Below are 12,620 nucleotides of genomic sequence, written 5' to 3'. Positions count from 1 at the left end.
CGTCATTGCCATCCTCCTAGGCAGGGTCCATGTCCGGGGTTCAGTGCAATGTTGCGTCTAATACACATATTGTGCACCATTGCACAGGCCAGGACGATCTTGCCCACCTTTATGGGGCTATACATAAGGGCACCGCCAGATCTGCTGGATTTCCTGAGGCTGCGGAACCTTGTCCAAATGTCCGTTCTATAGTGCCCTGTGTGGTGTATGGTGTAGGTACATGTGCATGGTTGTAGGCCTCTTCGTGCATGTCCCGTGGCCGTCTGACGGGTGTCATCAGCCATGGCGTGAGGGGGTATCCAGTATCAACTGGATGGGAGTGACAGAAGGGGATGGAATCACTGGTGTGCCAATTTCATGTCAGTGAAGTGTGCATCTACCCATTTCCCACATTTACTTAGCACAAGACGTAGCACATGGCACAGATGACCCTAGCGATTGGTGCAATGTCACACATAATGCCATAACCCCATTCAAATGGTTGGTCAGTCATTTGATCTGAGACTGTCCTGTGTGCTCAATGTCTGCAGTCATACAATGAAATGGCCTCGTATCCTTCTACGCATACTTTTGCTGGTATGGACAAAAGGGTGCGTGGCTGCCTACTAGGAGCCTCGTATCTGGTACGGTGCTAACAATCCGCCTACCTCAGCCACAGCGGCCTGCCACTGCTGTGCGCTGCTGCCCCGATAGGCAGTGAGCTCACGGGAGCACCAGCAATGCTTACAACGGTGCCAATCCTCCCGTGTCCATAGCACCATGCGTACTATGGCACTCCATGGTAAGGGGGACACACATTTTACCGGCACCTGGCTTTCTGGGCCACACCAACCTGTAATGGCCCTGTGGGACCAGTAAGCCAGGTGCATTTTAGGGAGGATTCTCCAAATGTGCTAATTTCCCTTACCTTTTGAGACCCCCAGCAACTTTGCTTGATTTATGGGATTTTATTTTTTTACCTGGGAAGAGTGTGAGCCTTTTTTTCCCACTCTTTCGTTTATTTTGATGTGTGTTTTACGTTTGTGTTCTTTGGTTATGGAGTTTTAAAACAACTCCAGTGGCATCATCTTTTTCTGTGTGTCACACAGCACCTTCAGTGCAGTGGCACAGGGTGTCTTTCAGACTCCCCAAGGTTTAAATACCTTCTCTGGGACTGACTACCGTCTCCCAGAGCATGTAAAGTTAAATTGACTTTACTAGTCTCTTTAAATTTACTGACCCAGCACACCCTATCTTACTATAGAGTCCTGGAGGGGTTGCCTAGCTTCCCCTGAGTCAAAACACTCAACAGTAAAATGTTACCCTTTCCTACTTTAAATGGCTGGTGGCAGTAGTTTAGATCATCTACCGTGATTTTTCCCGACCACTAACACTAACAACGGTAGCTGACCTATCTGTAAAAACAGACTCTGGTCATCTTTTCTCGCCATTTCTTTTAGGAAAGGTCCTTCTTGTGTTTGTCTCCCTTTGTTCGTTGGCCTTTAGTGGGCTTCAGTGCTGAAGCCCTCCTCTGGCGCCAGGGTGTCTGGGGTGGACAGGATGTGAGGGAGGTGCCCAAAACTCCCTGTGCTTAGTCTCCTAGGAGACCTGAATGCACTCTGGCGTGATTGGCCGGCGGCTGTCCGGCAAGGACTGCCACCCTGCTGTGTGAGTGACAGCCAGACAGGAATGAATGGGGAAAACTGTTTAAAAGCAGGTCTCTGGGACTTGGAAAGCAGAGTCGATCACTGGAACAAATGAACTGAAGAGGAGAGAAAGGAAGAGGACTGCTGCAAATCCTGGATGACCGGTGAAGTCCTTCTGCAGGTCCGAATTGCCTGAAACTCCGACGACAGAGAAGCCCTTCAAGGTTAACTTCTTCCCTTGAGTTTGGTGGGAACAACCAACTCGCAAGCTACCTGGACACCATCCTATTCTGGTCGAAATTTCATCAGAGTGCTGTTGAAAACCGGTTAGCCAGAGGGAAGGACAGCTTTCTTCATTGACAAGGTACTGTGCAAACGCCGTCCGGAAATCTTTTCGGCCATCGAGAAAGTGGGTGAATCTTTCCTCCACTACGAAGGCTTGTCCTTCCCTAAACATTTGTCAAACATTTTGCCTAGCCAAATCCTTTAACAATCTGTGCCAAAGACTTAACCATTATATACCAGAACTGTGCTATCCTATACAAAAGACTCTGAACCATTGGGCCTCATTCCGAGTATGGCGGTAAGGGATAGCGGCCACCGGTAACGAGACCGGTGGCGGTATTCCCTTACCGCCATACTCCGAGTTCCCTCTGCGCCCTCGTCCTTAACGCCTGCTTTGAGCAGGTGTTAAAGTCGAGGGCGCAAAGGGGCCTCCAAGCCAATAATGGTGACCGTAATAAACGGTCACCGTTATTTGCATCTTCCCCATTCCCATTGAGCCCTATGGGGGCTCATTTGGGAATGGGGAAGAGCCTTGGTGAATGGGGAATTACCGCCCCGCTAACCTTGGAATGGGGCGGTGATTCCGCGATCCACCAAGGCGCTGCCGGTCCGGGTACGGCGTCAACCAAGGCGTTAATAGCGCCATTGGTTAGCGCCGTACTCGGAATGAGGCCCATTGACTTTGGCTCAGGCCTATTGAGAAGAATTGCTGGTTGTATTTAACTGAAACCCTTTGACCTGCCTATAAATGTATTTGGGCCATCTATTCTTATAACCTTGTCTTTCCCTCCTTTATTAAGTATCTGCCATTTTGCTCCCACTTCATTTTGGAGCTAAACTTGTTCATTTACTTACCGGTTGAATTTTTGTGGTATTGAAATGATTGTGCTAGAGTAATGCTTTATAACTGACTGAGTAAATAAATGTATATTATTTTACCAAGAAAGGTGAAATTGTGCTTACACTTGTAGTCCTAATTACCTGACGTGTTCCCAAAGGGTACTGCAGGTGTTTCTGCCTAACAGTGCACTCTGGTGAGTGCCCATTTAACCTCCCCACTACAGAGAGGTAATGCATTGGTAATTCTACTCAACCAACAGTCAGGTGCCCTCTGGTAAGTGCCTATGTACCCCCGCCCCCACTACACAGCGACTGCCAGCATGGTTGTGTTGGGAGGGGGGTTTAGTGTGGGTGTGGTCCTTTTGTACATTCCCAGTGGTCAATTGTGTGCCGCCTCTACTTCTTCTCTCATTCCCGACTGTCTTTCTGCAATTCAGGAGTGGTTTGCTGCCAATGATCTCTGCCTTAATGCCAGTAAGACTGAGATCCTCCTCATCGAAACACCATCTCCCTCCTTTCCTCTTGCCCTCTGGCCGACCACCCTGCTCCGACCTGTGAGGCTAATAACCTTGCGGTCATCTTCGGCTCACACTCTGCATCACTCCTCACATCTCTGATGTAGCTAAGAAGTCAAACTATCAGATGCACCTCCTGAGAGGTATTCTTCCCTTCCTCACTTCCCCCAGAAGCTCACTGTCTCCAGAACTCTGGTCCGCTCTAGGCTGGACTACTGTAACAGCCTCTTTCTAAATCTTCCTGCCTCTACTATCTGTCCTCTACAACTCATCCAGAACAGGACTGCGAGACTTGTCTTTGGCCTCAGACAAGGCCAAGCAAATCCCTTCACTTGCTCTCAGTGGTGGCAATGATCAAGTTCAAGACCCTTTGCATTGTCCACAGGGCTTTCTAGGGCCTGGGACCACACTAACTCCAACTCCCTCTTCCTAAATATTTTCCTTCTCAAGCTCTTGATCCTTCACCTCCAACTCTCTGAGGGTCAGTCGCTTTTCCAATCAAAGAGTTGGCGACAGATCTTTCTTTGCCTGGGGTCTTCCTCTGGAACAGCCTCTCTGAAACTTTGTGCAGAACCATCTCTGGTTCTGGAAGCAACTCAAGACCTTTCTCTTTGCTATTGCCTTCTCTCTCTCTTCCTCTCCATTACTGATTACCTGCCTGATCCATGCACTGGTCAGCTGGTCACCTTCTGAATTCGGACCCAGGTCCCGGCCTGTCCAGCTGCAATCCCGCACTGCCTCTGGGCTCCCCTGCAAGCGTGGTCTGTATCTGTAACCGTACAGTCCCCTCTCTTGCACTTAGTCGCCACCCGTTGGTTGCTCTTTTGTCTGGGATTTGTCTTTCTCCACATATCCTCGCGGTTACCCAGAGGCAACAACCTCCTGCAAGGATCTTCAGGGTTTCCCTACCCTTCGCTCAGGTCCCTCGATCGGTCATCCTGCTCCAGTGGGTTTGTCTTCGCCCAGGAAGATCTGCTCCTTCTCGTGTGTCACCTTCCTAAGAATGTGTGTCAATGTTCTGCCTTTAATCTCTGTGGGGGAGCTAATGGGTGTCAGATGTATGCGATTAAGGTCAAATGCCTGAAATTACCTGATGTTATTAACAGGACATGTCCAATGAGACACGCAAGTGTTAGCCTTTATACTCTCAGTCCTCCTCTTCCTCGGCCCACCGTTTGTGTAGACAGGGGAGTGGGGGAGTTGGAACGTCAGTGTCATGGCCACAGGCCGCAGAAAACACAAAACACACCATCTAGTGATGTGGGCAATGGGTCACTTGTCTCACTTAAGTCCCTTTGGGACCTATAAACACAGGGGCCCTGGCTGGACTCAGTCCTGGCGCATTTGGTGCCAGGCTCATAAAGAGATGTGAGCAGGAACACTTTATTTCAGTGCAGGAATGCTTTTATTTTACAAGAACTTTCCAGGAGCTGAAAGCCTTTATTTCAGAGAACATCCTCATGTGCTGACTCATTGGGTGTGGCTCCCTAGGCCTGGTCATCATGTGCAGACTCATTGGGTGTGGCAGGGTGTGGCAGGCAGGCTGAACCTGGTGGACGTGGCTTCAGAAGCTCAGCTATATAAGCTGCTCTATCCTGAAGGCCAGTGCTTCGCGTTACTGTGCACTCACATGCAACGTGACGCTCACCGCCGCTTGAACCAATTTACTTACCTTTGAAACCAGGCGTTCTCCTGCATACTCACCTCCAGGAAACCGGTCCTTCATTGCTTCATCGGCAGACTCATCTCCTGACATCCAGTGATCTTGATCCCGACCCTGCAGCACCTCACTCCGCATCCATGAACTCGGACTCTGTGAAGGAGAAGAAAGACAAGGGACCTCATTACGAGTTTGGAGGTAACCATGCCGCTATTTGCAGCATGACTGCCTCCAAACTCGTTCCAACTCCGGCCTGGTTAATGGAGCAATTACCGGTCCATTCCAAGGTCGGCGGGACCGGTAGTTCCCCATTCACCAGGGCCATTCCCCATTCCCATTTGAGCCCCCATAGGGCTCAATGGGAAGGGGGAAGGCGGCAATAATGGTACCGCAAATTGCAGAACCGTTATTGACCCCGGTAACCCTTTGCGGGTCCCGTCCTTAACACCAGGCGTTAAGGAAGGACCCGCAAAGGGAACTCGTAGTAGGGCGGTAAGGGATTACCGGCACCGGTGCTCTTATCGGTGCCGGTAATCCCTTACCGGCCACCTCGTAATGAGGCCCAAGGTTAGAACATCCGTCCTAGGGCCGCGCCGCATTTGAGCCCTGCGCGCCCCTGAGTTAACAACTTACCAGCTAGTGTACCACTGCCGCTTCGTTCCTCATTCCCTCCGGCTGTCACCTCGAGCTCTGCAGCTTCTGCCGGGCCTGCAACATCACCTGCAAGGGAAGAAAGCAAAAGAGCAAACATCAAAAGCGGAACGGACAGCAATACAAGACAACAAACTTTACAATACAACAAAAACAGACAAGGAAAGACAAAGGCAAACAGGAACACTTACCTGAAGTATAGTGGCTTAGTCGCAACAGGACTGGACTACCACGTGCATGGGACCAGTGAAGGAACTCGGTCCAGATCATACAAGTGCCCCTGACAGAAGCCGCAGGACGGAGTGCTCGCCAAAACTAATCAACAGGTGAGCTTTCCAGGGACAGCGCATCCCACGGGTACCACGGTTTGGGTGAAAGGATCAGGAAGGGGATCAGGCGCACAAGCTGGCATATTCACGCCCCCTATTCTCCACGCAGGAGCAGTCCCGAGTAGCATCACCTATTACCACCAGTCTCCACATAAGCGCAGAGGGTGAAGTCAGACCCGAGCGACCTCACCCCCGGTAGGGCTGCAACCGTGCCCCAACGCCTCCGCAGAGACCAGGTGAGCATAACAGTCAGAGAATCCTATAAAATAGGATGGTGTATGAGCACGGGAAAGAGGGGATACCGTGTCTCACCATCGGTTGTCTCACCCCCACTCCATGAAGATCCCTCACCCACGGGATCCTCCAGCACTGGTCCACCCCCAGGATCTAGATCCAAATGTGATGGCTGTGCCCTGGCCACCTGAGAGAGAGAGAGATCCTCCGGGGACTAGTAAGTGAGACACCATTCGGTTTCTCACACTACCGAGTTTTGTGGCCATCAACATTCTTACTGGAATATAAACGAATTCCACTACCAACAATAGCACTCATTATCCTCATACATTGGACCAGAATCAAGAGATTCATGGTATTGATTGGACCCTTATGGACAAGATAGCGCTTGAATTTTATCCTATGGTAATCTCTGATATTCTAGCCTCACTACCTATTGCTGCTGCCAACTAGTACAAGTAGCCCTATAGTGGTACACAAACATAAATACGAAAAAGAAATATGTGAAGCCAAAAGGGGGTTCAGAAGAGATTTACGTAATATCACTGCTCATAACCATGTGGAAACCGCTCTTGCTGGCCTTATAAGGGAAAGAAAAACGACCTACTCCTCATGGCTTCAGCATCATCTAAAGGTCAAGAAACTCGAGCAATGGTAAGTTCTGACGACAGCCATCAAAAAACAATAAGAGTCAACTCTTTTGGCAGCTCGTTAGACCTCCTGTAGGATCCTCCATTACTACTGCTAACGTTCATAAGGACGACTGGGAGATTTTATTGAGTCCAACATTGGTAAAGAGCCCAATTCTCATTTTGACCAAGATCTGACAGAAGCGACCTGGGACATGGGACTTTACTATGACTGCCTCTGGCTTAATCAAGATCATAAAATCTATGAAAAGTTCACAAACCACAGGACCAGATGGCATATGAAATGCCCTCATTAAACTCTATCCGGCCAGGTGAGCTCACTTGTTATATTTCTTATTTACAGCCATTAGTCATAAATCAAGACTAGAGTAAAAAAAGCATAGGCTACACACCATATTGGACTCACCTGCCAAAATATTTGCGAGAGTCCTATTGCTTGAGTTAAATAAATGGGCTGCCGATACTGATTTTATACCTCTATATCAAACTGGTATTGGCAAGGGTGCGTATCCCTTAACTAACATACTGACATTGATAATCCTGATAGAATACTCATGGGCTACAAGAGGTCAGCGCACTTATGCTGGCTTTATCGCCTTCAGCGTTGCCTTCGACAAAGTCCGCTGCAAGGTTCTACAGCAAAAAATACACAAAAGGCGCATTCCTCTCGCTTTACTTCAAATGCTCAATTCTTTGTAGACTGACTGTAAAGTGAAAATTAGGTTATCTAGTACAAGAGTTATGACAGATCATATCAATACACATGTTCGCCTAAAACAGGGATGAATCGTTGCCCCTACATGATTTAACTTATATCTCGGTGACTTACCAGAAGCTTTCAGTTCGAGTAAGGCCTTTCGGCCCAGACTGGGAAATTCCAGGATGCCATGGCTCGGGTATGCGGGCAATCTCATCAATCTCATCGTTTTCGATTATACACCTAGTGCCCTGCAAAGCTCCATAGAGAACAGACCAGGCTCCTACTCTGACCTTAATGGAATTTCAATGAACATAGCCAAGACTACGTCAATGGTCTTTTATTCCAGATATACTAAGGTCATGAAGAAACTTGTATTGAAGATCCGTGATCAACCCATTGAGCAGGTGACTACATGTAATTACCTTGGCCTAACAATTGGCCATCATCTGACATGGGCATCGCATATACAAAAGGTAGGATGTGATGGTTCAACAGCTATCTGGGGGGGATACTGAATTTTGCCAGAGAACATGCACGTTATTCCTTAATTACTCTCCTTTAACTTCATAAAATCAGAATTCACCCAGTGATGCTGTATGGAGCTGGGATTTGGGCCACTAAACATATACCTCAGTTAATTGCAATGGAAAAGTGTGGTCTTAAATCCATCCTTAATTTACTGTGGGCCTCATTACACGTTTGGCGGTAAGCCAAGGTGCTATTAGCACCTTGGTCCATGCCGGTAAATTACTGGTACTGCCATGGAGGAAAGGGGAATTACCGCCCTATTCCAAGGTTGGGAAGGCAGTAATTCCCCCTTCCTCCATTGCCCTTCCCCATTCCCATTTTTGCCCCATAGGGCATAATGGGAATGGGGAAGGCGCTAATTACGGTACCGCAAATTGCGGTACCGAAATTAGCAGCAAGGTCCCTCTGCGGGTCCCAACTTTAACGGCTGGTCTACACCAGCCGTTAATGTCGGGTCCCGCAAAGGGACCTCATAGTAAGGCGGCAAGGGTTTACCGGTACCCTGTATAGTGAGGCCCTCAATATAAGGTACCCTGTGTAATGAGGCCCTGTATATTTAATAACGCCCCGCATGCCTGGAGGCCTCAAAGCACACAAATAACAAGGTACAAACACAACGAAGTAAGTGTGCGACAGATCATGGAAGAAGGAAGCTAATCTACTCCTTTGTCAACGAGGTGTGTTTTTATGCCTTTTTTAAAGTGTGCCAAACGGGGGATGGTCCTCAGAGCCAGTGGAAGTTCCTTCCAAGAGTGCCCAAACGTTAAAGCCAATGCTGCCAAATTTCCACAGTTTGCATCGTGGCAAGGCTAGACTTCAGCATCATTAGATCGTAATGCTCTTCTGACTGGAGCCTTCATGAGCCGATCGGGAAGATATTTAGGTTCCATTTAATAATGTCGCCACAAAAATCTCGCCATGCAAAAATATCGCCGAAAAATGGCCGTTTTTTGTGGCGACATTATTGCATGGAGCATGGGGGGGGACACCCCCGCATCCCCCAAACTTTTTTTTTTCTTTTTTAAAAATCTTTTTTTTTTTTGCCCCTGTCCCCATATATATGGTCACCCAAATAATATCGCCACGACATTTTCCCAGCGATATTATTTACGGCGACCATATATATGGCGATATTATTACCTGATAACGATATTTAGACGCAGAGCCTTTGAGATATTTATGTGTTAAAGTCAATGTGGGCCTCATCACGAGTTGGACGTTAATGGGGCACTAATTCCGCCAAGCGGAATTAGCATTACCGCAGGAAGCCATGGTGCAAATAGCGCTGCATCACAAGTATGCAGGCACGTGCACACAGCCCCGGAGGTAACTCTAATTGCGTCCAACGTAAACAGTGCCGGGAATTGGCCTACTGCCTGAAAAACCATTGAAAATAGCGCTATCGCCGCCAGCGCCATCATCGCGCGTTATTAGCCCACGCTATTAGCACGCACTATTAGCATGTGGTAATAGCGCCGGTTGGAAATACGTCACTACCGGGAACGGGAAAGACTGCGGCAGCCATCTTGGAAATCACGATCCATTCAAAATCCGAGTCCCTGGCAGTCATCCACACTTCCTGAACATCAAAAATGTCACAGGAGAGGTCAAGAGGCAAGGCAGCCCAAGATCGGCTCAGGAAACCTAGGTTTACAGAGGTTGAATTGAATGCACTGGTGAATGAAGTTGTGGTCCACCAGCCACAGCTGTACGGGGCAAGGCAAAAAAAGACCTCCTCCCAGCGGCGCACCCAGATCAGGCTGGCTTTGAGCCAGAAGGTGTCAGCAGTCGGCCGTGTCCCCCGGAACAGGGAAGACTGACGTAAAAGATGAAATTACCTGCAAGTCCAGGGAATGTTGGCGCAGCATTGCACGGACAGCATGGCCACAGGGGGAGGCTCACCACCACAGCTAAACCTGACGCCCTGGGAGGAACGCTGCAGCACTCTGATCGACATGGAGGGGAGAGAGGGAGTTGGGGGAGCCGAGGCTGGCACTGGCACCCAGGAGGAAGAAGGTTAGTCATACCTCCCCCGCCTTCAAAATGTAATGACAACAGCCAACCATAGCATCCCCCAGTGGAAATACCCATGAGCTGGGCATTGGGATTTAGGAACAATGTATGGAAGCCACCACAGGCCCCTACGACAGCACCCATGTGCCAGTGCACCTAGGCCACCCCTGTGAGGCAGAGCAGTGGGGAGGGCAGCAAAGGGACGCAACCAAGCACCATATACCACAAAGCCATGGCGGGGGCACAACGGTGCCCCATTGGTGGCTAGCAGTGACAAGCACCAGCCCCCCAAGCACCATATGCAACAGTCCAGCTGGCCCTGGGGATCAGGAGCATGTGATACAAGCAACTGTTATGCCAGCAATGTACATCTGCCATGTCACCAGAGCAAATTCACATCACCAAGAGCTCCCTCTCCAGCATGCAGCCCCATCTCTGGCAATCCGCTACCAGGTGCAAGCAGACCAGGCTTGCGCATGAGGCCAACAGCCCCGTGCCACAGCCCTCAACCTGTAATGACAGAATAGGCCTCATTCCGAATTTGGAGGTAGTCATGCCCTTAACAAGGGCATGGCTACCCCCAAACTTGGGTCCGGGTTCCCTGAATGGGGAAATACCGGGCCATTCTGACCTTGGAGGGCCCGGTATTTCCCCACTCAGGGAACCCAGACCCGGTCCATCCCCATACTTATTTGAGCCCCCATAGGGCTCAATGGGAATGGGGAGCATGCTAAAAACGGGCCCGTTAATGACGGACCTGATGTTAGTATTTAGATAGGATTGTATTGATCTAAATGTATTACTGTGATTATTATTGTGTGGTTAACTTTAAAAAGGCCTTGAAATAAATGTACATATAAGTTGTGTATATACACCTGACTGGGAGTGGTTTGTAAGTGTCCTTTACTCTGTGTGCTCATTGAGGTCATTCAGTCACCCTCACCCCTCCTGAGACCTACTCTTGACCGCTGCCAATGCTATCTTGATTGCTCTGGCTTGTCCAGAATGTTACTCTGATCCACGAAACTAGGCTGGCCTTCTGAACCTGTGCCCACTAGGTAGATTTCAGAAATCCATTTTAACACAAGTTGTGAAAAGGCCTTTCTTCCACAGCTCTTCTCCAACGAACTTGACAAAGGGACAATGGCACAGGTCAGTTGCTTGCGTTCCAACTTAACTGTAATGCTGACATGCAGGGCACCATAGGCCGCATGCCACCCAAGGCCTCCCAATTTCTGCTCTGGACGTCACATAACCCTATTTTCATCGGCACTCCCAGAATATCCAGGAACAGACTACATGTCCCATGTTGCACTTCGCTACCGCACTTTTCTACGACCAGAGAGCCCTTTCTCAGCACTGCAGCACTGTTACAATTCAGAAGATGCATTCTCCTGGATTTTCCCTGCAGCCGTCACAGACTTCTGCAGCGGGAACAAACTTCTTCACTCACAGCATATACCACAGGGGCCACTATCCTCCTAACCTCCATGGTCATGGGGACAAACAGCATCTGGCCTTCCTGCCGACTCTGGACTTATCTTCATCTGTATACTCAGGATTTTGGGGTCTTTCCTGCTGCTGCTGCTTCAGGATCTTCATGGTCTGCATTTTTCATGCAGAAAAAGCTGCATTACTGTCCTGGATTCATTTTCCTCCATCTTTGTCGCCTAATGCAACTAATCACGAAGCAGGAAGCAGGAAACACTCCAGACCAGGTAATGTAGAAAAGGAATGCTTCTTTATAGTGTCTTAGTTACAGGTAACGTTAGAAGTTACCTGTAAGTCATCCCAGACGCAGGCGACTATCTAGTGGACACTAAAGCCTTGAATGACATCTATCAAGTCATCCAAGCCTGGATGGCCCAGCATGAGCTCTGTCTTAACGATGATAAGATAGAGCTCCTCATCCTGGGCTCCCAACAGCGACTGAATAAACTCGACCCTGCCTTCAAAACGTTCAACATTGATGGTAACACTATTGAAGTCTCATCCGATACCAAAACATTAGGAATTTACCTCGATTCCACCCTATCACTTAATAGACAAACTAACGCAGTTGTCTCGTCATCCACCTTCACATGTAAGCTTATTACAGCATGTCGCCCCTTCCTCACCACACAGAATTGTACTATCCTGGCCAGGACATTGCTAATGTCCAAACTAGACTACTGTAATGCCTTATACCTTGGAACTAGCCAACGTAACCTGAACAAACTACAGGTTACGCAAAATAATGCAATCAGAGCTGCCCTCAACATCCCTCGATCCTCACATATCTCCGAGACAAGGAGAAGCTTACACTGGCTATCAGTGACACAAAGAATACCCTTGAAATCTCTTACCCTTACACACAAATGTTTCAACAATCAGGCCCCTACATATCTCTCCTCTCGCTTCTCCCACTACATGCCTACCCGACTACTTGGATTGGCTCAAGCACATTGTCTGACCATCCCCAGATACAAACGGCAGAAAGCCGTGGAATCAGCTTCCCTGTCAGGACTCTCTCTCGGCTCTTCAACTGCCCTCGCCTGTATGTATTCTTGCTAATTGCATTCCTGCAAATTGTAGATACTGTGCACAGCTC

General features: G+C 48.9%; 1 protein-coding gene and 1 long non-coding RNA gene across 2 annotated transcripts in view; both read right to left on the bottom strand.

Annotated features, from left to right (window-relative positions):
* LOC138566135 (zinc finger protein 268-like) overlaps window positions 1-12,620 on the bottom strand; it is a 170,215-nt gene that overhangs the window by 57,330 nt on the left and 100,265 nt on the right. The window lies entirely within an intron of this gene.
* LOC138566141 (uncharacterized) overlaps window positions 1-12,620 on the bottom strand; it is a 49,783-nt gene that overhangs the window by 35,461 nt on the left and 1,702 nt on the right. The window lies entirely within an intron of this gene.

The sequence above is a fragment of the Ambystoma mexicanum genome, chromosome 2p (genome assembly GCF_040938575.1).
Source record: "Ambystoma mexicanum isolate Mex_15411 chromosome 2p, UKY_AmexF1_1, whole genome shotgun sequence".
Lineage (NCBI taxonomy): Eukaryota > Metazoa > Chordata > Amphibia > Caudata > Ambystomatidae > Ambystoma > Ambystoma mexicanum.
Note: the sequence above shows the minus strand (reverse complement) of the source record. Positions and strands in the feature narration are given on the sequence as shown.